At 43.7% G+C, this 23,464-nt stretch overlaps 1 pseudogene; it reads right to left on the reverse strand.

The window, feature by feature from the left end:
• Positions 1-840: 840 nt before the first annotated feature.
• Positions 841-939, reverse strand: LOC111558601 (annotated as a pseudogene).
• Positions 940-23,464: the final 22,525 nt, after the last annotated feature.

Here is a 23,464-nt window from a genome sequence, read left to right on the forward strand (position 1 = left end):
TCGGCTCAGGTCATGATCTCATGGTTCATGAGATCGAGCACCATGTTGGGCTCTGTGCTGACAGCAGGAAGCCTGCTTGGGATTCTCTCTCTTCTTCTGTCTCTGCCCCTCCCCCACTCTCTCTCAAAATAAAGTAACTTTTTTTTTTAAAGGAAAAGATACTTGGAGTGTGCATTGAAAAGATTCCAATTGCCATTGTCAACAGCAACACTGGTTGTGTTTGACAGTGAGTGAATTCTGTCACTTCTACTAGCATTTATTGAGCTTTTATTGTGAACACAGCATTCCGAAGCATACTGCTAAGGAACGGAGAGCAAAGATAATTAAGATTCACCTCATCCCCCATGATGTTCAGTCCACTTCCTTCCCTACAACTGGTTTCTCCATTTGCCCAACAAGAGGTTGGGAACAGCTATCTCAGACTTTCTACCATGACCTTTTACAATCCTATAATGCTCGAATGCCAGGGTTCAAAGGGTAATTGTGATTACCATCTTCTTGATGATTCTTCTGGGATAAAGCTGTTTGCTAGGAATCCCAAATTGATGTCAGCTCCAAACAATGGCAAGTATACAATTCACAAAGCCCTCTCTCATACATTTGCCTACTGTATCCTCACTACAAGCCTGCAGGCTAGTGTTCTCAGACTCCTTTACAAAGAAATAATTGGGTCTTAAAAGGACTAAATTATAAAAAAAAATTAATTAATTAATTAAAAAATAAAAATAAAAGGACTAAATTATTTGCCCGGGTCATTGAGAAAGAAATTAGCTGGGCCAGGGCATAAAACCAGATTTTCTATTCATTCATTCATTCATTGTTTTTATTTTAATTCCAGTTAAAAAATACGGAAGCTTCACAAATTTGCGTGACATCCTCGCACAGGGGCCACGCAAATATCATTCCAATTTTTAGTGTATGTGCTGACAAAGCCAGCACCAGATTTTCTATTCCTAAACAGAATTTTCTTCATCCCCTTTACTCTGCAAGAGCTTTTCTGACCAGGTGATCGAGTAATATTGGCTCAGGGAAGCTGAATTTAGCCGGAGGCCAAGAGGACCCTTCCAAAAACCCGCGGTCCCCCCTCAAGCACTTGAAAGCCCAGAGTGGGTTAAGTCTTCCCTGGCTCAGTCCCAACAGACATTAAATTCACCTGTGCTTGCTCTGAAATAAATCAGTGTCCTTTTCTGCTGCTGCTGTTGTCTGGAAATAATGCAAATGCAATGGGCCTGCACTGACATTATGCTTCCCTGGAAGGATACACATAATAAATTGTCCCTTAATGCTGTTAAAGAGACATTTTCCTCTTATTCAGGAGCTCTGGAGGTTGGTTTGGGCTCCTCACCCAGCGAAGAGGAAAACATGGTGCCTTGTCACTGGGCCCAGTCATTCCTGTGACCCCTCGGTGCGCCTCGGATTCCTGCATTGCCAAGTTCAAGGATGCATTTTCTAGCCCCCGTGTCAAGTCACAGGATGATCTGGTAACCTAGACTGGTTTCCTGGTTTGTGACTTGACTGTATTTATTTTTATTTTATTGTAAGCAGTTAAATGTTTACTTATTTGGATGCTTCGAAGCCAAGGGAGACTGGAGCTCCTGGTCCACACCATTCATCCTTTGGAAGAACGCCAAAGCTGTTTCCGCAGAGGACAGAAGGCATTGGTCTCCCCTGCAGGAAGCCACTGCCGCTCCTTAATTGTTTGCTAGAGGAAGAATCAAGGGTAAAATTTAAAGTAAATGGCTGGCCGGGTTGCGCTAATTCATCAAAGCATGTTTCAAGTCAGTAGTCAAAGCATGCATCAGCCCCGGGCACCACCACCTTCTATGCAAGTAGAAAACCCAGCAGACCTCCAAGCAGATGAAATCATTAGGAGGCATTCAGCAGTGCTTGAAAAGCAGAGAGGAGGCAGGGATTTCTGTGCACGTTCCGCTTTGCCACATGGGGAAACACCAGTTGTCTGTGACCTAGTTATCTGGGAGAGATACCCACAAAACTGTTCACTGCATGGGAACCCCATCCTCCAGTGCGCCCTGTGTGCTCAGAAAACAATTAGAGCTTCCTAGTTGGACTCTATTCCACTTGCTTAGAGATTTTTTTTAGTTGCAGTAAACACAAACCCACTTAAAGTAGCTTAAGAAAAGGATAATTTTCCAGGGAGAGACCATGGACAGGAAATAAAACCCAGGGTCATTAGAGATTGGAAGTAGGCACTGGAAAGTTTCCAGAAAACCCATCAGCATCTCACCTCTCTCTCAATACACAGTCCGTTGTCTGTGTAATGCTTCGTTCTCCTGCTTCTCTGTGAAATCTCCTTGCTCTTAAGCATGGAGTCATCGATTCATTCAGTAAATATTGAATTCTACCACGTGGCTGGCCCTGTTCAGGATGCTGGGGATCCAGCAGTGAACACAATACTCAAAAACCCATGCCCCTGTGGAATGTGCCCTGCAGTAGAGAGCTAGACACTAAGAGGACAAGTATGGTGTGTTAGCATTAAGTGCTTAGAAGAAACGATCAGGACAGGAAATGAAATGTTGAGACTGCACTTAAAATCTTGAATAGGACAGTCATGTAAGACTCCACAGGGAAGGTCATTTTTATTTATTTTTTATTTTTTAATTTTTTTTTTAACGTTTATTTATTTTTGAGACAGAGAGAGACAGGGCATGAACGGGGGAGGGTCAGAGAGAGAGGGAGACACAGAATCTGAAACAGGCTCCAGGCTCTGAGCCATCAGCACAGAGCCCGACGCGGGGCTTGAACTCACGAACCACGAGATCATGACCTGTGCCGAAGTCGGACGCTTAACTGACTGAGCCACCCAGGCGCCCCGGGAAGGTCATTTTTAAATAAGGACCTGAAGGAAGTGAGAGAAGTAGCCGCACAAATGACAGGCCGAGCACACTGGGCAGAGGGTACAGCAGGTACTGAAGGACCTGAGGTGATTCAAGGAGTGGCAGGAGCCCAGTGGGGTGGGGAGCAATGAGTAGAGGACTAGTGAGAGACGAAACCTACATCTGGGGGTGGGGGGTGGGGGGAATCACAGAGTGAGGACGCTGCCTTTTTCTCTGAGTGAGGTGGGAAGGTCCAGAAAGGCTCCCTCCACCTGAGTAACCACATGGCCCGCCCAATCCGGGAGTGGTTTCTTACTGCTAACCTATTACTGAATCAGAATCCCTTTGTCTCCAAAAGAGAGAATCCAAGAGACATTGACCATGCCCACTCTGCTTCTGCAGTCATCCTGAGTTCTAGGGGCTTGCCCAAGTATCAGTCCAGCCAACTAGGCTAAAGCCCCACCTGACAACAGTGACAGCCACTGTCTGTATATGCAGATGCCATTTCCATTTTTGCCTATTTCACTCAAGAATGCAGAGCAGTGGGGCCAGCTAGTCAAATTTCGGGGATATGGAGACCCAGCTATATCTCTTGGGCAATTTCTCTCTCTCTCTCTCTCTCTCTCTCTCTCTCTCTCTTCAAAATACTTGAGGAACAGTGGAGGGTACAGGAAGAGACTTAGTGTCTGGGAGAAAGTACCCCCACCCCACCCCACCTTGGGTCTCACAGAATCTTTGCCGACTAAATGGATTGACAAGTGTTAATAAGAGTATCAGGACCTTAGGAAATGGAGATCCTTTCCGAAAACTCCGATTCTCAGGAAGATTTTCACATCAGATCTTCAACAAAGACAAAATTAGAACACGTACAGCCTCAACAATCTCTTTACCCAGAGTCCTCAGATATGGCAGAAGGATCCACAAGAATTGTCATGAACATTTGCGAGGGGGTGCCAGTCATGTTACTATTAATAAATACCATACTAGAGTTGGACATGTTTTTGAATAAATTAGAGTGAATTCAATATGAACCCCAAAATATCATCATTCTCACTGCTAGCATCCAACGCGCCTTCTGAGTGCAAGAGAAAGGGTGAAGCTATGGCTGGACTATCTGAGCCGCACATAACCCTACGCATGTCCCACACACGTACATCTTCCCTTTTGTGACTCTTGCTGGAAAATAAAAACACAGCCACTTCCGTGGGGAATAAGATTGGTGCAATAAGGTACTTCTCTGCAGGGCAACTGCCACTTCTTTCTCAAATGACTGCCACAAGGACCGGCATGTTCCAGAACTTTCTTCTCTTCAATTCTCAGAGCACTGAACTCGTGGAATGGCCAAACAAACGATGATCTTTTTCTAAGAACAACCCTAAAATGGTTTCCTGTGTCATTCTTGTAATTACATGCAAGAAAGTTACCATCTGTAGTTCAGCCGTGGCTCTTCACATGGAAGAGGAAATGACTAAATATATATTTACATAGCTCTCATGAATATGCATTTTGTAAATGCACAAATATGTACAATTACTTGATAGACTGTTTTGGTTCCTATCTTTCGAATATTTAATACAACCATAAATGTTTAATTCATATTTACTGAGTTGATTGAACAGTGTTAAATTGATGCCAAGTCTTGCTAGAAACGAGATTGAGTGTCTCTAGCATATTCGTGCAGCAGGATCTGGCCAGCAGAAGCCACACTGACTGGTTAAGTGATGGTTTTCTTGTAAAGAATATCGAACAAAGCTGCTCGTGAAAATTGACTTGGCTGTAGCCGACGGGAATGGGACTGCATTGACGTCCCACATCAGCCTGCAGAGCCCTTCGTCATTTGGCCTCCCTGCCACCCCTTCGCAGCTCTTTCCACTCTGTCCCCTGTCACTCAGCCACCTCTCATTCCACCTTAAGTCCCTGCACCAGCCGCATCCCGTGCCCACAATGCTCTCCACACAGACACCGAGACTTTGCTTACGCACCACTCGCTCATGGTTTATCACGACCAGCCTTTTTGAAACTACAGGGCCCAACACTGTCGAGGGCCCTTTCTGCTTTTATATTTTATAAATACAAAATATTTTTCCATGGCACTCGCCTCTCACATCAAACATCATTTACTCATTTATAATGTTTATGATTCATGGTCCGTCTCTGTCTGCCCTTACTAGAAGGTAAACATCGTATGAACAGAACTCCGTTTGTTCACTGAAGGAGCCCCAGACGCCCAGAACAGAGCTGACACTTCAGGGCCCCAAAGTGGAGGGAGGGAGGAATGGGAACCAAGAGTCCTAGGTTCCAATCCAGCATGGGAATGAGGCAAGGCCAGGGCAGAACAGCAGCAGAGAACTCTCCTGGGTACATGTCAAGTCTCCACCAAGCTGGACCACACGTCTTTTAGAAGATCACCTCTAGGGGCGCCTGGGTGGCTCAGTCGGTTAAGCGGCCGACTTCGGCTCAGGTCATGATCTCGCGGTCCGTGAGTTCGAGCCCCGCATCGGGCTCTGTGCTGACAGCTCAGAGCCTGGAGCCTGTTTCAGATTCTGTGTCTCCCTCTCTCTGACCCTCCCCTGTTCATGCTCTGTCTCTCCCTGTCTCAAAAGTAAATAAAAAACGTTAAAAAAAAAATAAAAAAATAAAAAAAAATCACCTCTAGAGGTAGCACCCACGTGGAAAGGTTTTGCCATCGTACTATGTAGATGCAAAATGGGGGTGTCGGCATCGCCTTCAGAGATCTGAAAACCGAATGCCATAGAGTAGATGAAAACATACCCATCTACCAGGGCAAGAGAGGAAGTAAAAATGGAGTAGGCTTCTCATGAAGCAGGGGATTGTTTTGTAGGGTGATTCCTACCCAGAAATTGTTCAGCTGCCACCAAATGCCAGGAGAGGCTATGCAATGTGGCCCATCACTGCAGTGTGGACACAAAGCACTCCAAGATGTAGCTTCTGCAGCAGAGTCATTTTGCAAAGAAAGCGTGAGGGGAGGCCATACCTCCCTGGGGTGTGGTGTTGCACCCACGTCCCAAATAGGGGACGGTATCCTTGCAACTACAGAAAACAGAGTGGATGAAGATCCTGGATCCCACAGTGTGTATGTTGAGCAGTTCGTGACAAATTGAACTGTTTATGACACAGAATTCATCGAGCATATCAGCCCAAACCAAACGCAAGGGATCATCAAGATGTGAAATAGACATGTAAAAAACGGATATGCTATTGAATGGGACAAGAAGACAGCGTGAGAATAACAGAGAAACAGAGGACAAAGGATAAAGATAAAAAGGAGGGGCTCATCCTGGAACCAGGATAGAGACACCTCCCTAATTCTCCTGTCTACAGATGTCACCAAGATTCTGGTGAAGGAAATTGCTGGTAATTACCAGAACCACACACTCTAGTTATAAATGGAGAGTATTTATAGCTTGTCATACACGTGCGGGAATGTTTAAGGGGATGTTTAGTGAACTGTAAATAGCGTGGGTTCAGTTCTGCCCAACTAATCCTATATGCCATAATTATAAAGACTCAAGTAAATACAAACCCTTCAATTATCAAGAAGAGATATCCGAACCAACTAGAACTAACGGACAGTGGCAGTCAAACTCCTGATGCCCACAAAAGTGTGGAGACAGAAGTACTTACAGACCCTCTTAGGGCTTTATAAGCTGGTTACACGACACTTAATTTCTGGCAACTAATTTTGCAATTATTTTTCAAAGGCTATAAAAACGTTCCTAATATTCATCCCCCTACTCCTCTCTATCCACACTTACAACAACTTCTGGGAATACGGTCCACGGTCCATAGAAATAAGACAAAGAAACCAAGTTATTTGCCCACAGGTGTTTGTGACTGCACAGTTTGGGATAGTAAAAAATGAAAAACAACACAAGCATTCCGTTATTATGTATATGGTTAAGTATGTTACGATGTTTCCCTTTTGTTTAAAATTTTTTTTTAATATTTATTTATTTTTGAGAGAGAGAGAGAGAGACAGCATGAGCAGGGGAGGAGCAGCGAGAGAGGGAGACACAGAATCAGAAGCAACCTCCACACGTGGGGCTGGAACTCACAAATAGTGAGATCGTGACCTGAGCCAAAGTTGGACGCTCAACCAAATGAGCCACCCAGGCGCCCCTTCCCTTTTGTTTTTATTACACTGAGGTTATGGAGGTAGTTTTATGAGTTTTGAAAAATGTATGCAGTTGTGTAATCACCACCACTATCCAGATACAGAACACCTCCATCACCTCCAAATCTCCCTCAAGCAGCCAATCCCACCCCCCAGGAAATCCACTGACAAGATTCTTTCCCTGGGGTTTTGCTTCTTCCAGATCATTACCTGAATGGAATCACAGAGTGTGTAAACTTGTGCATGCCTTCTCTCACTCGGCATTACCCATGAGAGATTCGTCCAAGCTGTTGCTGGATGGAATTCTTAATACAGATGCATCCATATTTGTTTATTCATTCACTACCCACTTTGCTTTTTGGAACTTTCTATTTTGAAATAATTACAGATTCACAATCTATAATTATTAACTCACTAAATTAGAGATTTGAGAGAGAGCGCAAAGAGGTGTCATGCACCCTTCACTCCGATTTCACAAATGGTTACACCTTACATTTTGTAACAATGTCAAATAGCAACAGCAGGAAATCGACAGGAGTGCCTGAAGTTCTACACCCTATTATCACACGCCTAGAATCCCCATAAGCACCACTGCCATCATGATACAGAACAATTCACTCACCACGGAGATCTCCCTTATACTTCCCCTTCCTGCTCACACACCCCCACTTGCACCCCTTTTCACCCTCTGCCATCGATAAAATCATTTTAAGTACTTTCTGCTTTGACGTCCTCCGATAACCACATCAGACAGTGCTATCATTTTGGCTTCAACCATTAAACACAATTTAGAACCTTCGGGAGAGGAAAGGAAGCCTGTCATATTTATACATGTTTTTACCTTTTCCATTTATTTTCTGTTTAGGGGAATTCCTTTAGAAAACTTGCTCTGCTGGTGGCAAATTCTCTCAGTCGTCCTACACCTTAGAATACCTTTATTTCCCCTCTGTGCTACAAAAATATGGTCTCCGGGTATAGAACCCTGGGTTAAAGGTTCCTGTCCTTCAGCACTTAAAAACAGGACAGCACTTCCTCCCGGCCATAGAGGTGGTTTCTGATGAGAAATATGGTGTCATTCATTTTGTCTCTCCCCACCCCCCCCCCACACTCCCCTGCCGGAAGTGACCATCATGCCTCTCTCAGTGATTTCAAGATTTTGCGTGTTGCTTAGTTTTCAGAAGTTTTATTATGACGTATCTTGGCACAGGTGTCTTTGGGTTTATCCTGTTCAAGGTTCACTCGGCATCTTGAAACTGTAGGTTTATCTTTTGTCAAATCTGGGAAAGGTAGCCATCATTTCTCCAAATACTTTCTCAGTTCCACCTTCTTTCTCCTCTCCTTCTGAGATGCCAATGTCATGAATGCTGGATATTGTGTTTTATTTCATTTCATTTCATTTTTAAAGTTTATTTGGGCGGGCGGAGGGGCAGAGAGAGAGGGAAAGAGAGGATTCCACGCAGGTTCCATAGTGTCAGAGTGGAGCCCAAGGGGGGGCGGTGGGGGGAAGGAGGTTCGAACCCAGGAACTGTGAGATCATGACCTAAGCTGAAATTAGGAACTGGACACTTAACCGAATGAGCCACACAGGCACCCCGAGATCTTTTATTTTATTCCCACACATCCCTGAGGCTTGCCTTTTTTTTTTTTGTTCCCCCTTTAAATTCCATTTTCTTGCTGTTGTTCAGACTAGGTCATTTCTATCGCTCTATCTTAAAGTTTTACCACTTGTGTTGCCTATTCCTCCATTTTACTGTTGAGTTTTTGGGGTTTGTTTTGTTTTGTTTTGTTTTTTGTTTGGTTGGGTGTCGTGTTTTTTTTAATATAATTTTTTGTCAAACTGGTTTCCATACAACACCCAGTGCTCATCCCAACAGGTGCCCTCCTCCCTGTGTCTGGTTGGCTTTTTCAAAAAAATATTCTAACATTTCCATTTGGCTGTTCTTCGTATCTTTGCCGAGCCTTTCTATTTTTTTATTCTATTTTTCAATCATGTTCCTAATGGCTCACCGAAGCACTTTTATAATGGCTGCTTTAAAATTCTTGCCAGACAATTCTAACATCTTAGTCATCTAGGTGTTGGTATCTCATAACTGTCTTTTCTCATTCAAGAATTTCCTGGTTCTTTGAAGTGATTTTTTTTTTATTGAATCCCGGATATTTGGGGTTATAAGACTCTGAGTCTTATTGAAACCTTCTCTTTCAGCAGACTTCCTCTGATACCAGCCAGAGGGAGAAGGGAGACACCACCTTATTCTGCTGGATGGAAGTGGAAGTCCAGGTGTCCCCCTTGTCCTCTGCTGACTCTCAGGAAAATGGAGGGAGCCCTCCTTCCTCCTGGATGGGGGTGGGGATCCAGGCTCCCCTCAGACTTCTGCTGGTACCACTCTGGCAAGCAGTGGGCAGTATGGGGGGGGGGGTGCTCATCAGTGCCCAGTCAGGATAGAAGTCCCAGGTCCCTATTTAGCCTTCTCTGTCACCACCCCAGCTAGGTGAGGGTGGAAGCCAAGACCCCCCATAAAGCCGCAGTTAATAAGATGGTATGAGGCTGCTCTTTTCTCGTGGTATTTGGTAACCCGTGTCTAAAAGTTTTCTTTCTTGCTAAGCCGCCCTTTTTTGGAGAAATCAATCTTTCCTTGGGGCCTTTTTGTCTCAATGCATCAACATTGCTAGGATGCCAATTTCTCTAGCACCCAGTGTGGGATATACAAGGCAAAAAAGAAAGTCCAGAGAACTCGTTGCCATGTCATTCCCTGTGTCCTGATGTCCCCTGGCCGGTCTGCCTACTTTCCTCCACCTCTTAGAGTCCTCTTACATTGGTTTGATGTGTAAGTCCAGAGTTTCAAGATATACTTATCCAGAGATATAGGGAAAAGAGCCTATCCATTTCATTTCAAAAGCTTTTTTTTTTTTTAATGTTTATTTATTTTTGGGAGACAGAGAGAGGGCGTGAGCAGGGGAGAGGCAGAGAGAGAGGGAGACAGAATCTGAAACAGGCTCCAGGCTCTGAGCTGTCAGCACAGATCCCAACTCAGGGCTTGAACTCACAAACCATGAGATAATGACCTGAGCCAAAGTCAGACGCTTAACTGACTGAGCCACCCAGGTGCCCCTCAAAAGACTGTTTTATAAGACTATGTTGGAGCACAAGAAAATAAAGATAAAGCATTAAGTGAAAAGAAGATTATCAAATTTTCTGCCTAATGTGGTTACTTACCACTTCTTTTTTAAATCACAAGTGTGTAAGAAAAAAGACTGGAGGGACACATACCCAATGTTAATGGTACTGAGTTTGTAAAACAGAAAAAAGGGGCGGAGCTTTTCTCCTCTACTTTCCAATCTTCTGTACGATAGCAACATCACATTAAACGTTCACATTAACAGAATAACAAAAGCAATTTGTCACTCAGAGAAGTAAAGCAAAGATTCTGAAGAATGGAAACTTCAAAGAGCGCTATTCCAAGGTGGCTATGTTACGTTCATAAAACTGCACTGTAATGTAAACCTTACCATTTATGAAGTCTATGAAGAATAGGCAGGGTTGTTGCTTTACGTTGAACAAATCCAGCTGGTATTTGAACGAGGAGAGTAATACGGTCAGTGGAAAGCAGTTTTATGGAATCGGTGGAGAAAGAAGTGGTGTTTTATATTGAAGCACGTATTCTCTGGCACAAGCCCACAATAAATTGAAATCGACACCAACAGTTGGCTCAAAAATAATCAACTACAAATATGCTCAACACAGAAGCATTCTCGTGGACAGAACCACAAGTCGCGCTCCGCATTGTTCCTAACAGCTTTTTAGAAGTCACCAGATGCAGTCCTAGCGAAAATAACCCAGTGAGGTACAAGTTAATTACATAGTTACCAGCAAAATCACACACATTTTTTTGCAGTAATAATGTGGTAAATAAATACATGCTCACTCCATGGGAAATGGTGGCAATTATCAGGAGCACATGTTCACACCATCATATTGCTTACTGATAATCGTGCAATTAACCAATGGCAGCATGCGAACATGGATATTTATGCTTCTCTGAGCTTTGCGTGCTATGTGGCACGCATGTGAAAAGCACAGATGGGGAGTTTCAGGTGAACCCCAAGAGTGTGAGCATTTTTAGTGGTCACGTCTTAGTCTCCAAACCTCCCCAAAAAGGGAGCTTCTGGTTTATTGCAGTCACAACTATTTTTAACCAATTGCTTCACATGCAATTAATGCTCAATAAACTCTTCATTAAGTGAATTAATAAAAGGTAATAAAAAATGTGTGTGATGTGAGTAATCCAAAAGGAACAAATAAACAAGAATAACTTACGTTTGTGTTGGGGTTGCAGAAAGAAGCTTCGGGTATGAAGTCAGAAGTTCCTAAACCAAACACCAGGTCTCCAATGACTAATTAAGGAATTTCAAACAAATTACTTCCAGCCTTTGAATTTCAGTTTTCTCAACTATAAAAGGGAAGTTAAGGGGTTTGTTATGTGGCTCAAATGAGCTAATGTACGTGCAAACATTTGTAAACCAAACAAAAATATACGCATAGGAAATAGTTTTGCTAAGGTGCTACCATTTCAACAGCAACAAACCCAGACCTACCTTCGCAGAAGCATGTGTTATCTGAGAATTTCTCATTGGTAGCAAAAGAGAGAGGGGAAGAGAGTCAGCACAATTACTGGTCAGGAGGGTGAGGGGGTAGCATAAAAGCCTTCCATAATGGCTAATCTGCAGAGTGAGTGATCTATACAAAAAATTTTGGACATATTGGGTCTAATCCAGAACTAAGCCTATGGCAGGAAGTTCCTGAAATTATAAAAGCAGTGGGAGTTGTATAACTTCCGTACCTCTATGACATACACATCAGCTCAAGCAATCTATTTTTCTCATTTCAGTGGACTCACTTGGGAGAAACAATGTACTTTCTAAATAATAAGGATAGAGGAATTTTTTTTTTAATTTTTTTTTTCAACGTTTTTATTTATTTTTGGGACAGAGAGAGACAGAGCATGAACGGGGGAGGGGCAGAGAGAGAGGGAGACGCAGAATCAGAAACAGGCTCCAGGCTCCGAGCCATCAGCCCAGAGCCTGACGCGGGGCTCGAACTCATGGACCGTGAGATCGTGACCTGGCTGAAGTCGGACGCTTAACCGACTGTGCCACCCAGGCGCCCCTAGAGGAATTTTTTTAAAACATGGCAATTCATGGCTTACCAACCAATGATTCCCCTATCTCTCTAAATTTCGGCTTCACGCCATCAAGAACAACATGCCGATCCTTAGGCTAATGGCAGTCAGAGAAAAAGCATCATATCTGAAAGAGCTTTTGTACGTCAGAAAGAATTCAACAAAGTTTTTCTCACTTATTGCAATTTGCCAACCCAGTAGAACCTTTTATTCAATATGAATGGGTCCCAAGGTTGGCTGGTTGATTGAAAAATCTGTTTATATGGATTCACATCTTTTACATGCTTTATTTTAGTTGAAAATATATAAATGTTCATTTAGTCACCAATCTTTTAATGTAACGACAAGGGTTTTTTGTTTTTTGTTTTTTTTATGGGTCCAGTGATTGGAGATCAAAGCATGTGTCTTGTGTAAACACACCCATTATGCATTGTCCACAAGTCCTAATCTTTCCTGGGGTGGAGTGACAACGTCAAACACTCGGGAAGAAATCTGAGTACAGATCTCTTATTGATTCCTATGAATGTTTTCCCAATGATTTATATTTGTCTCAATCACACCTAACTCAATAGCACTTTTAGGAAAAAGTTGTCTTCATCAAGTCTTTCCAGAGCATTTAGCTTCAATTTCATGGACATCTCAATTCTCGTTTTTGTACTCATATATCATCAGTTTATATAACAATTAAATGAGATAATTGCAAGAAATAGTTTAACTGACATAAACATATTTATGCATAAACATAACTCAAGTGCAAAGTTAAGTCCTGGGTCTCCACTTCGCCTTCTCCTACGTGTACAGAACAGAATAAGAAGAGAGCATTTCTCAAACTACAGTAAACTAAACTGAAATTTTTAAGTTCTTTCAGTTTCCACTCTCCTGTACAAAAATGCGTGCTCTGTATTTATTGCCATCGTCAGGGATGGAGTCTCTCTCTTCCTTTCCCCTACAAGGTAAGTAACCTTATCTTGTTCCTCTGATAGCTATGGAATGCACTTTTGAGTTGTTGTAAGAAGATACATTTTCCTACTAGTGTCTATTTTCAAAGTAAATTTTCATTTTAGACTAGTTTCAGGTTTACAGAAAAATCTCAAAGGTGGCACGGAGCTCCCATATACCCCACACCAGGTCTCCCCTATCATTAATGATTGCTGGCTTTTTTTACGTAACTTTGAAGTGTTTTATTCAGAACCAAAGACTCTCCCACGTTACAGAAGCCATCAAAATGTGCAACATTTCTTTTGTAATGTTATCACGCTTTTTTGTATTCCTCACCATGGATCCATGACGACAGCTACCAAAGGTTACGTACACCTTTATTGTTTTGACTGCACAGCACCCTTTCCTTCTGCTAGGATACAAGCACCTGGTTTCCGGTGTGAAGAACCACCCCACTCCCCTCACAATTTCTGTTATTCCACCATTCTAGGGGTGGACCAGTGGCCAGGCCTGGCTAATCAGAGCACCCCTCACTGTGGCCACAATAATCGAGGCACTGTTAGGGTAGGTTATAACCACCTTGTGGGAACAGCCTAACTGAGAATATGATCTAAGAGAAAAGCAAAGAGTATTCTAATGACATACGTGCCCAATCATTGGGACTAACTAAGTTTTTAACTGTTATTCTGAGGTAATAACTCATGGAATTTTCTTTCACCTCAAAATAGTAAATGATACAGTCAACCTAATGGGAGCCCTGGATTTATCAGTGCACGAAGCCAGCCGCCTCCATTGTTACGTGAACCAAAAAATAGTTTTAGGAAGAAGAGAAAGGTTGGCTTCAAATAATTTGAGAAGCAGAGGGTTACTTGCCGTGTTCCTCATCACACATCAGTCACAAAGTCTGGTTGACCATTTACAGTCAATCCATGCATAACCTGCAGAGACCACGCTTGACCATTTCCCTACGGGAGGCACATGCAAAGACCTAGAAGCAAGAAAGGGATGGCAAGGGTTTCAGATCAGAAGGAGAGTTGCCATCACTTATCCATTTTGCAAAGGCCACTCAGCCTGCATAGGGAGGATGTAAAACAGGAAGCTGACCCAAGAAGCAATGAGGTCTTGAGTTGGGGCCATGGTAGCGATAATGGGAAGAAATGCATGTATTGGAGGTATAGTTAGGTTGCTCCCACATGCCAAATGTGGAGTCCTGTTAATAGAAACCCTGCCTGAGCCTGGTCCGCTTTCTCTCCTCAGACCAAATCACTAGGGTCTGAAATCCAGCCTTGCACAAATCGATATTTGTTCAATGGATGAATCCCAAAGATTTGGTAGTTCTGAATAATTGGTGAAAATGAGACACCTCAAAATTCTCTGATGAAAATATTTTGTCTCAGTTCCCAGGTTTATGCACGCACAGAGGAAGTGTTCAGGCATGACATACTTCAGTATGGCCACCTCCATTTTCTTGGGCAAAAGCAACAGTCATACTTTTAAAATTATAAATACTTTATTAAGGGCAATCAGTTCTGGACTGATTGGAAAACACTTCCAGCAATTAAACATCAGCAATTTAGTGAAAAGACCAGTGAAAAAGCTTAAAGATCTCAATTGGAGTTTCTACCACCCCTGTTTCCCCACCTTACCTCTTATCTTATGAGGTGGAGAGAAGAAAACCGACACCAAAGTGATACCGTGAAACTCAAATAAATAAGCATTATGAAAACATTTTGTGATATGAAAATCCTAATACATTAGTAAGAAGGGGTTAGTTTATTCACATTGAGGATTTATATGGTGTCACTCTTGCAAGCTAAACAAAACAAATAAACAAAGGAAAAAGAGACAAACAAAAAAAAACAGACAAATACAGAGAACAAACTGGTGGTTGCCAGACGGGAGGTGGGTGAGGGGATGGGGAAAATAATAAATGGGATTAAGAGTTCAGTTCTCATGAGGAGAACTGAGAAATGGATAGAATTGTTGAGTCATTATATTGTACACCTGAAACTAATGTAACACTGTATGTTAATGACACTTCAAGAATAACTAAATAAATAATAAATACTCCGTCAGCCACTACTTTTTGATCTGTTTCCTAAGAGGCATTCCACTATTGGAATCTTCCAGATACCCTTAGCAGACACCTGTGGGTGCCTACACAGGAGGCCTTCCCTCTTCTTTTTAACAGGATCCTGATTTCCAAGTGGGACCACCACTCTTCCCCATTTTAAATCATGGGCTTTCACCAGTGACCAAGTGGGTTCATCTGTCAGTGACACATTTGATAGAGATTCTGGAAAACAGACGTTCCCTTTGTCTTTCACGAAAACATTGTGTCTTCCCTACTGGATGCGAGCAAAGACAGCCATAGCCTCCAGCTGCAGGGGTATTAGAAGTATGAGTGGAACAGAGGAAAATTGCCTGAATATCGTGGAAGCAGAACCAAAAAATGGAAAGAGAAATAAGACATTGGTCACGTCAATTTATCCTTAAATCAAGTCACACGTAAGTTCCAGGTCTGTCTGTTAATGGCCAAGTGACCTTGGCAAATGTCCATTAACTCCCCTGGGCTTTTGTTTCCTCGTTTGTATAACAGTGATAATTGTCCACTCCTCACGGTGTTGTGGTGAGGGTTGAATTAGATGACAATGGCCACATCTTAGAACAGACCTGGAGAACAGCAGGTGCCCAGCTGATGAGGGCTCTCTCCCATGGCTCAGCTCCTAAGAAGAGGGCTACACTGGGATGATACAGTAAAGACATGAACATGAGATTCTTGTTTGGGGTTTGAGAAGGGTCAATGCCCTTCACTCAGGCTACTTTGTGCAATACCTCACCTCTGCAAAGGGCCAGGGCGGGGCATGCTCCACTAAACTATTTCTTACCATCTTATTTTCATTTCTGTTTGTGTAATTCAATTTGCATTTCCACTGGCATATGAATTCACTTTCCAAGAACAACCCTGGACCAATATGCAATATGATGTGTTTGTATGCATGTGTGTGTGTGTGTGTATGCACGAGTGTGTGTGATATAGAGTGTGCATTTGGGGAGAGAGCAGCCGGGAGCCTAAAAAAACAGCCAGTTAGAAACACAATTCCCTCAGTTACAGCCATCCCAAACCTCCTCATTTCCAATCTCTGTGACCATATACTAAGGTCCTGGTCTCGCTCGGTGCAGAATTGTCTAATTTTAATGTAATCCTGAGGAAGGAAAGAGACAGAGACAAAAAAAAAAAAAGATAAGGAGAGAAAGAGAGAGCGAGATCTTTATTATTAGAGGAGACAAGGTCTTCTCTTGCTGTGCAGATGTAACTGGGAAAACCAAGGCCCAGCTGGCTCCTTCTCAACAGCAGCAGCAGATAAGGAAGCAACATGTCTGACCTATTTGAACATCATCCAAAAGGAAATCCTCTCCCCACCTGCAGGAAACTCCAAGACTACACCTGGCAAGAGAACACAGGCAACAAAAGGCAGCGACATTGGCGGGCAGAAGCATAAAATCAGCAATTTGCAGCCAGCTCTGTCCCTACCGCATATTTCCCCTTTTCTAGCCCGAGGGTCCCCAGCTGTAAAATGGGCCGTCAGAAATAACTCCCCAGAATGAGGACTAATGTCAACCTCCTGTCGGCTGCTTCCAGCCCAACCCTTCAAGCATATGTCCCAGACAGGAAAATAGGGGGTGTAAAAGTAGGAGTACAATAAACACCCCAGTACTCCTTCCAAAACTCCTTTTGTTTCATAAGATCTCCCCCCCACCCAGCCCCCCACAGCAAAATCCTTTTCATCTCCCAACTGAATGGTGCCTCTTTTGTGATGACTTCACAACATTCATTACCCAGGCCCACCCAGGCATCCTCTCCTCCGGGTCCCATAGCACTCTGAAAGTCCACAAGCCCCTGAAAGATTCTGATGCATGGCTGCTTTCAATGCCTGTGCCTCCTGCCAGGTTGTGAGTCTTCTGATGAATGCTGCAGGGTCTTTCCCAAGCCACCAAAGAATCAAAGTCAAATAAGGTGAAGAGCCTACAGTCCAGGGGTGGATATGGAAGGGAAAATATAATTACAAAAGAGATCAAAACAGACATAAAAGACAGAAGTAGCAAAGAGATAGAGGGATAGGTTCTGTTGGGAAGGGGTGGGAGGCACAGGGAGGCCTTCCAAAGAAGGGGTACCTCAAGGATTAGGACCTGCTGCAGCATCTGAACCAACTGCTCCCCCAGAAGGCCTGCTGGCTGAAGGAATGGTATCAATGCCTCTGAATATTCAAGAACCCAGGGACATCTCAGAAAGTTACCCACGGCCTCATTCAGTTGTTCTAGCAATAAAAATCAACTTGGAACTCTGCAAATCTATCCTGGCATTTAGTATTTTAGATTCTAATGGAAGGTACCAGCCATGTGGCTGAGATCAGATCTAATTCAGTGTTCAGCCCGAGATTCATCAATTATTAAAGAATGATTTTGCTCTGCTCTCTGTGAAAGCTGGAAGTGGCATCATCTACTCAAAGGCCCGTGTTCAGCTCGGCCCAGCATTAATTCATTTAATGATTCAACAAGAATGTGCTGACCACCAACTGGATACTGAGCACCATTCTAAACACAGGGAAAACCACAGAGAGTAAGAAAGTACAGTCTCTAATCAGATCTAGTGGGGTTGAAAAGCCTGCCTTTACCTGTCTGCATGTTTCAGAAATCCCTTCTATGGTTAAATACTCCTGGTTCGTCAATCACAGTATTGATTGAAAGTCCCTGTATGTAGTTCCCTGCACACATAATGCAGAGCATTTTTTTGTGTCCTTTTTGCTCTCTCTCCATTAATGCCATTCCCTCTTCCCCTGCCATTGCCTCTTTCTTCCTTGAGATTCCTCTGTGTTTCCTCAAGATTCTAATAGCAACTCCATGAAAGCAAAGAAACTTGTCTGATTTGTTTGCTGCTGTGTCCCCAGCACCCAGCCTCATGCCAGACATACTGTGAGGATTCAATAAGTATTTGTTGATTGAATACACGGTGTGATGGATGATAAGATGAAGGCATCTCCTCTTCCAAGAAGCCTTCTCTGATTCCAAAGCTGGGGTTAAACACTTCTTCCGGCTGCTCCCACAGCCTCTCTGCCGGGTCCAGGAGGACACATTCTCTATTTGTCTCTGTATCCACCGTGAGCTCCACTAGAAGAAAGGCCAAGAGTGTTTTGTCCATAATGCCCTGGCTCTAGCCGAGGGACAAGCCCAGGGATGTACTCAGATGTACAGTAAATAATGGAAACCCTCAACTCCTAGGTAACTCATTGCAGACTGGCCCTTGATCAGTTCCCAAGGACTCACTCTACCACCTGAAAACTTCCCAGGTACTGAAGAGCTTCTTAAAGCCAAAAGCAGCCGCAGGGTGGAGGTGGAAAGTATGTTGGATCGACTGTCAGAAGCCAAGAACCCAGTCACAGCTGTGTGAATGGGGGAAAGAGTGAATTATAAACGTGTTATTATTTATTGCCATTAAAACTAAAAATTACGTTCTGACTCCGTATGCAGAAGAATCCTGTGCATTCTCCAGAACTCAACTGGCACGGACCCAATGATAGGAAGTGCAGGATAACAAGGACCACAGTAGCAATAGGGCATAAATGCTGTTCTGTTTATCCCAAGGAGGCATTTCAGAGGCTCTTTCTTCCCTTGGTTTCCTGGCAGGGATGGCAGAGGCCAATTCAAGGAGGCACCACTTGCTGCCTGGGATAGCACTATGGTAAGAATCCTCATCAGCTGAGAGTGCTACGCCCAGGAAGCTCTGTTTTGATGGCAGTTTTGGTCTGGGGTGAAAGGGGGACAAAAGGCAGGTTTGGCCATGGACCACCTTAACTTTCTCCCAGTAATGCTGCCCCCACCAATGTCCCTCAGTAACCACAGAGGTGTGCAGTCCCAGCAGCTATTAACCTGTGGACACATCCTCAAGTTATTCATGTAACATATTCGTGTAAGTGCATTGTGGGAGTCTCAGGGTGGCCACGGGGTCAGCTCACCCAAAGCAGGGCATCATTGGTCTATCCCTCTTGCTGCTACTCAGAGTGATACTGACTTCATTGAGAACACATACAGTTGCAGTAACCTTTCTAGAAGTAACTCCTTACTGTGCTGGAGCCAGTGATTCCTGGAGAGAACATCTGGTAAACTGCAGGATCTTTCTCTCCTTTGCAACATCACCCAGAATTACATGCCTTATGTAGCAGAATGTTATTTCTACTAGGAAATCTCCCCAACATGATAGTAGGCCAGAAAAAGACCTGGCTTCACTCGGAGCTAATTGCTTAATTTCTCTGTATCTCACTTCCCTCGTAGGTTAAAGAGGAATAAAAATACGCACCTCCTTCCAAAGTTGTAAAGGAGAAGGGGCAGCTCCCTTGGAACACATGATATCTCAGTGGTGTCAGTCACTAAGTGGAGATTGTTAAACTTGCCCATGATAAGAATAATAAGGACTACCTAGTGAGAGAATGTAGTTTTGAGGGTTTAACCATGCGCTAGGAAGTGTGTTAAATACTTACACTTATTATTACACTTAATTTTCACAAAAAGCTATGAGGGCGGTTTGGTTATCATTTCTGTTGGGGAGACAGGGACGCAGACTTGGAAAGACTGAGTGTTATGCCCAAATCCCCATGGCTAATTATGCGGAAGAATTACATAGGCCGTTTGCATCCAAGTGGCCTGGTTTCCAAGCCCAGATTTAGTTAGTCTAGGTTGGAGTAAGGAGGAGATTGGTGGATGCATGAATCAGAGAATAGTCCAGATTTTAAAAAGCTTGAGGAGTGTCTCCTCCCAACTGCCTTGACTTTGCAGATGGGGAAGGCTTATGAAATTGGAAGCTCCTTAAGGCGTAAGCTGTTGTCAGCCAACACCTTGGCAAGAATGAGTTTACCCAAGCTGTTTGCAGTTCCAACAGCTAAGATCATAGGCTAGTAGCACACTTTGCATGTAATTACTCAAGTAATATTTATTTAAAGAAAGAATGGTACCTTGACTGAGACCAAGAAGGTCTAGATCTATATCCAGACTTCACCATTAAGTGTGATGATCCCTTCTCTGGGGCCATTTCTTTGTCTATAAATGGAGCGTGGTGTCTTTTTTTTTCCCTCAGCCATAAGACACCAAAACAGGTGAGACAAACACACTGAGGTGTATTCCGACAATGTATTTTTATATAGATCTTATCTTTCTGATGGCTGGGGAAAGAGAACCTTCATAAAAATTTAAAAAAAAAAAAACACGAAGACATAATACATGAAAAAGTTCATCTTGTTGCCAAACTGAAGATTCCCTGGAGATAGAGACCAAATTTCGTATTAATCACCACCAGTGTATCCTCAATGCTGAGGATTGCAATGGGCTGGCCGAGTCTATAGGTTTGGAGAATAGAGGAGTGTCACCAAGAATGTTTAATATGATGGAAAGAGATTTTTCAAGATAAAGGTAGGTGGGAAAATACGGTACAAAAAAAATTTGCACGTACGGCATAAACTCAACTCCATTAAAAAAAAAGTGCATAGGGAAACTTTTTTTCATCTAGAAGGAAACATGCAAAACACAAAGTGGTTTGCCTCTAGATAATAGAATAATGGGAAATCATTTTTCTTCCCCATTGAATTGTCTCTGAGTTCTCCAGATTTTCTGCAATGATCAGTTGCTAACTGATCATTGCAGAAAATAAATAAAAAATAAAACTGCACCCAGAGCCTAGCTTCATAACTCAGATCCTAACATAATGAGGAGGCAACTCTGAGTCTCAGCCGTGAACTGCCCCACTTTATATTAGAGTCGATGCTTAGCCCTGGGACCTCCCCAGCCATGTTATGAACACGTGCTTGCTTTCTGCAACCCCAAAAGCTATGCAACACTCTTGCTGAAAGCCCCCTGTACCTCTTCGGTGCAGGCCAGGAGGGAAGACACTGTCAGGGTATCTCAAGACAGACAAGACCCAGATGCAACCCAACACAAACTCACAGCCATGACTATGTATCAAGGGAAGCCAGAATCCAAAGGATGGACCTACAAGCACTTCGCGCAGTCACGTCGTATCTCCTTCACCAGCCTCCTCAATTTTTTGCCACCCATACATGAGCATGTTTCTGAAATCCCCAACACATCTCCAATGGGGCCAAGAAGGATAAGGAGATGGGACCCAGTGTGGATAAGTAAGAAGGGAGAAGGAGAGCTATAGCTGTATCTCAAGTGGGTATCTCACAACACCTGAAATTTCTGACTTGCAGAAATTTTACACAGTGATGGACTGGTGCCGGACCTAGCAGTGCATGGGCGATGCTCATCTTTGAAGTGATGATCTGGGCCCTGCCGCTTCCATGAGCCCGCTCTGGTTTACGGCTCTGTCTCTGGTTGCCTATTAACATGAGTTAGTGCCAGTATTTTACAGTCTGAACCTCTGCAACAAAAAGAGCCATTCCTAGGGCTAGGCGGCCATCCACAGGAACGGCAACATACGGAAAAGGAACATGACTTCTCTGTGTGTTCCCTTTCACCACCTTGCCCTGATAGAAAGCTACAAGTCTTGTCATGACAGTGCTTCATTTCAGTGAGTGCTGGACCCTGAGCCTTTAAGGCAAAGCCCTGCCTCTCTCCTTTTCCATCTCCACCATTCAGGTGATAGGTGCTAGACTCCTAGTCTCTCTCCTGCACTGCCTGCTTCCACCCTTGCCCACCCTTGGCCACCTCCTCCGCCTGTGGTCAGAGTGAGCTATCCGAAAAGAGAATGATATAATCATATTACTCCTCTGCTTCAAACATCCGATGGCTTCCCATCAGGCGGAGAACAAACTCAAAACTCTCTGCACTGGCTTACCTAAGACTACATGACTTGACATTCCTCCCTGACATCTGGATTCACTTGCCTCCTGTGCTGTGGTTCAACCATGTACTCAGTTTCTTCCTACCCCAGGACCTTGGCACTGATGACTCTTTCTGCCAAAAACAGTTTCCCTACCCTACCACCTACCCCTCAATCTCTTCTTACTTGGCTCCAACTAGGCTTTCAGCACTTTGCCAGAAATAGGTATCCTCCAACCATGCAGTCCCTCCCTATCACATCACCCAGCTCAATTGTCTGTATGCTTACCGCCAGCTCTTAAATGTAGTGTCTTGCATTGCCTATCTTCCTCCGTAAGGAAGCAAAACTCATAAAAGGCCAAAGACCTTGACATCTTAACTTAAAGCTGTGTCTCCAGAACCTAGGATACATCCTGGCAATGTCAATTTCTTTAATGAATTCCTGAGTGAATGAATGAGTGGACCAAATTCAAGCATAAATGCAACCCCAAATCACAGAGCGGCTGTTCTTTAATCTGTCACCATTTGCAAATGTCCCTTTCACCTCAGATCATCAAAGGTGAAGAAAAACTTGAAGGGAAAAAGTGAATCTGAATCCTAGTTTTACCACTGACTCTACGTTCCTGGACAAGTTCTCCTAAATTCCCTGGTCCTCCGTTTTCTCTTCTAAAATAGGGGAAGCAGAGAAATAGGAACACCTACCTCATAAGCTGTGGTGCCGATTGGATGAGTAGACACGTGCCAAGAAGTCCTACACGGGTGGCCCATGTTACCACCATCATAATTCTATTCTAGCCACTTTGGCCGCATTGCGTACTAGAGGAAGCCCTTCGTTCTGCCGTTGGAGGGTCATCTGTGCTACGGGGAGCAAATCTGAAAGCAGGTTGACAGCAAAGAGACCAGTCACTCCCACAGCTGAGCGGTAATGAGGCTGGACCAGGGGAGGGGCTGTGCAGACAGACTTGAGCCGCTGGATGAACAGGGCAACGCAGAGGTAGAGTTAATAGCATTCGAGGCCATAGCTGGAAACTGGCCGTCTGCAGCTCAGAAGAAGTTCTTCGCCAGAACCTGGCCAGGATGGCAATCTGCTATTGGACCTCCAGCCTCCAGAACTATGAGAAAGAAATTGCTTCTGTTGATAAGCCACCCACTGTGTGATATTTTGTTACAGCAGTCCTAATGGACTAAAATAAGGAACCTACTTTCTCCTTCATGGGCTTTTTTTTCTGAATGTGTTCAAAGACAAGCAGCAGGGGGGACTGTGGTGAAGAAGACACACACCCAACAACACTTTCTCTCTTCCATTCCCTCGCTCTCCCCTGTGGCTTTCCAATCCCTCACCTCTGATGAAATACAGTCATCACTTCACTAGCTCCTCCTCTGAGTATCCAGCTCACGTACCTTTCTTCCTGACCAGCCATCCGGGCAGACTCTCTATGCCTCCCTGGACCCAGAAACTCTTCTTTTCTGTATTATTTGGAATACATAAGTATTAAGGGCTCAACATTCTTTCATTTAAAAAAAGTGTCCTCTTCTTATATTATAAAGAA

The sequence above is a fragment of the Felis catus genome, chromosome F2 (assembly GCF_018350175.1).
Source record: "Felis catus isolate Fca126 chromosome F2, F.catus_Fca126_mat1.0, whole genome shotgun sequence".
Lineage (NCBI taxonomy): Eukaryota > Metazoa > Chordata > Mammalia > Carnivora > Felidae > Felis > Felis catus.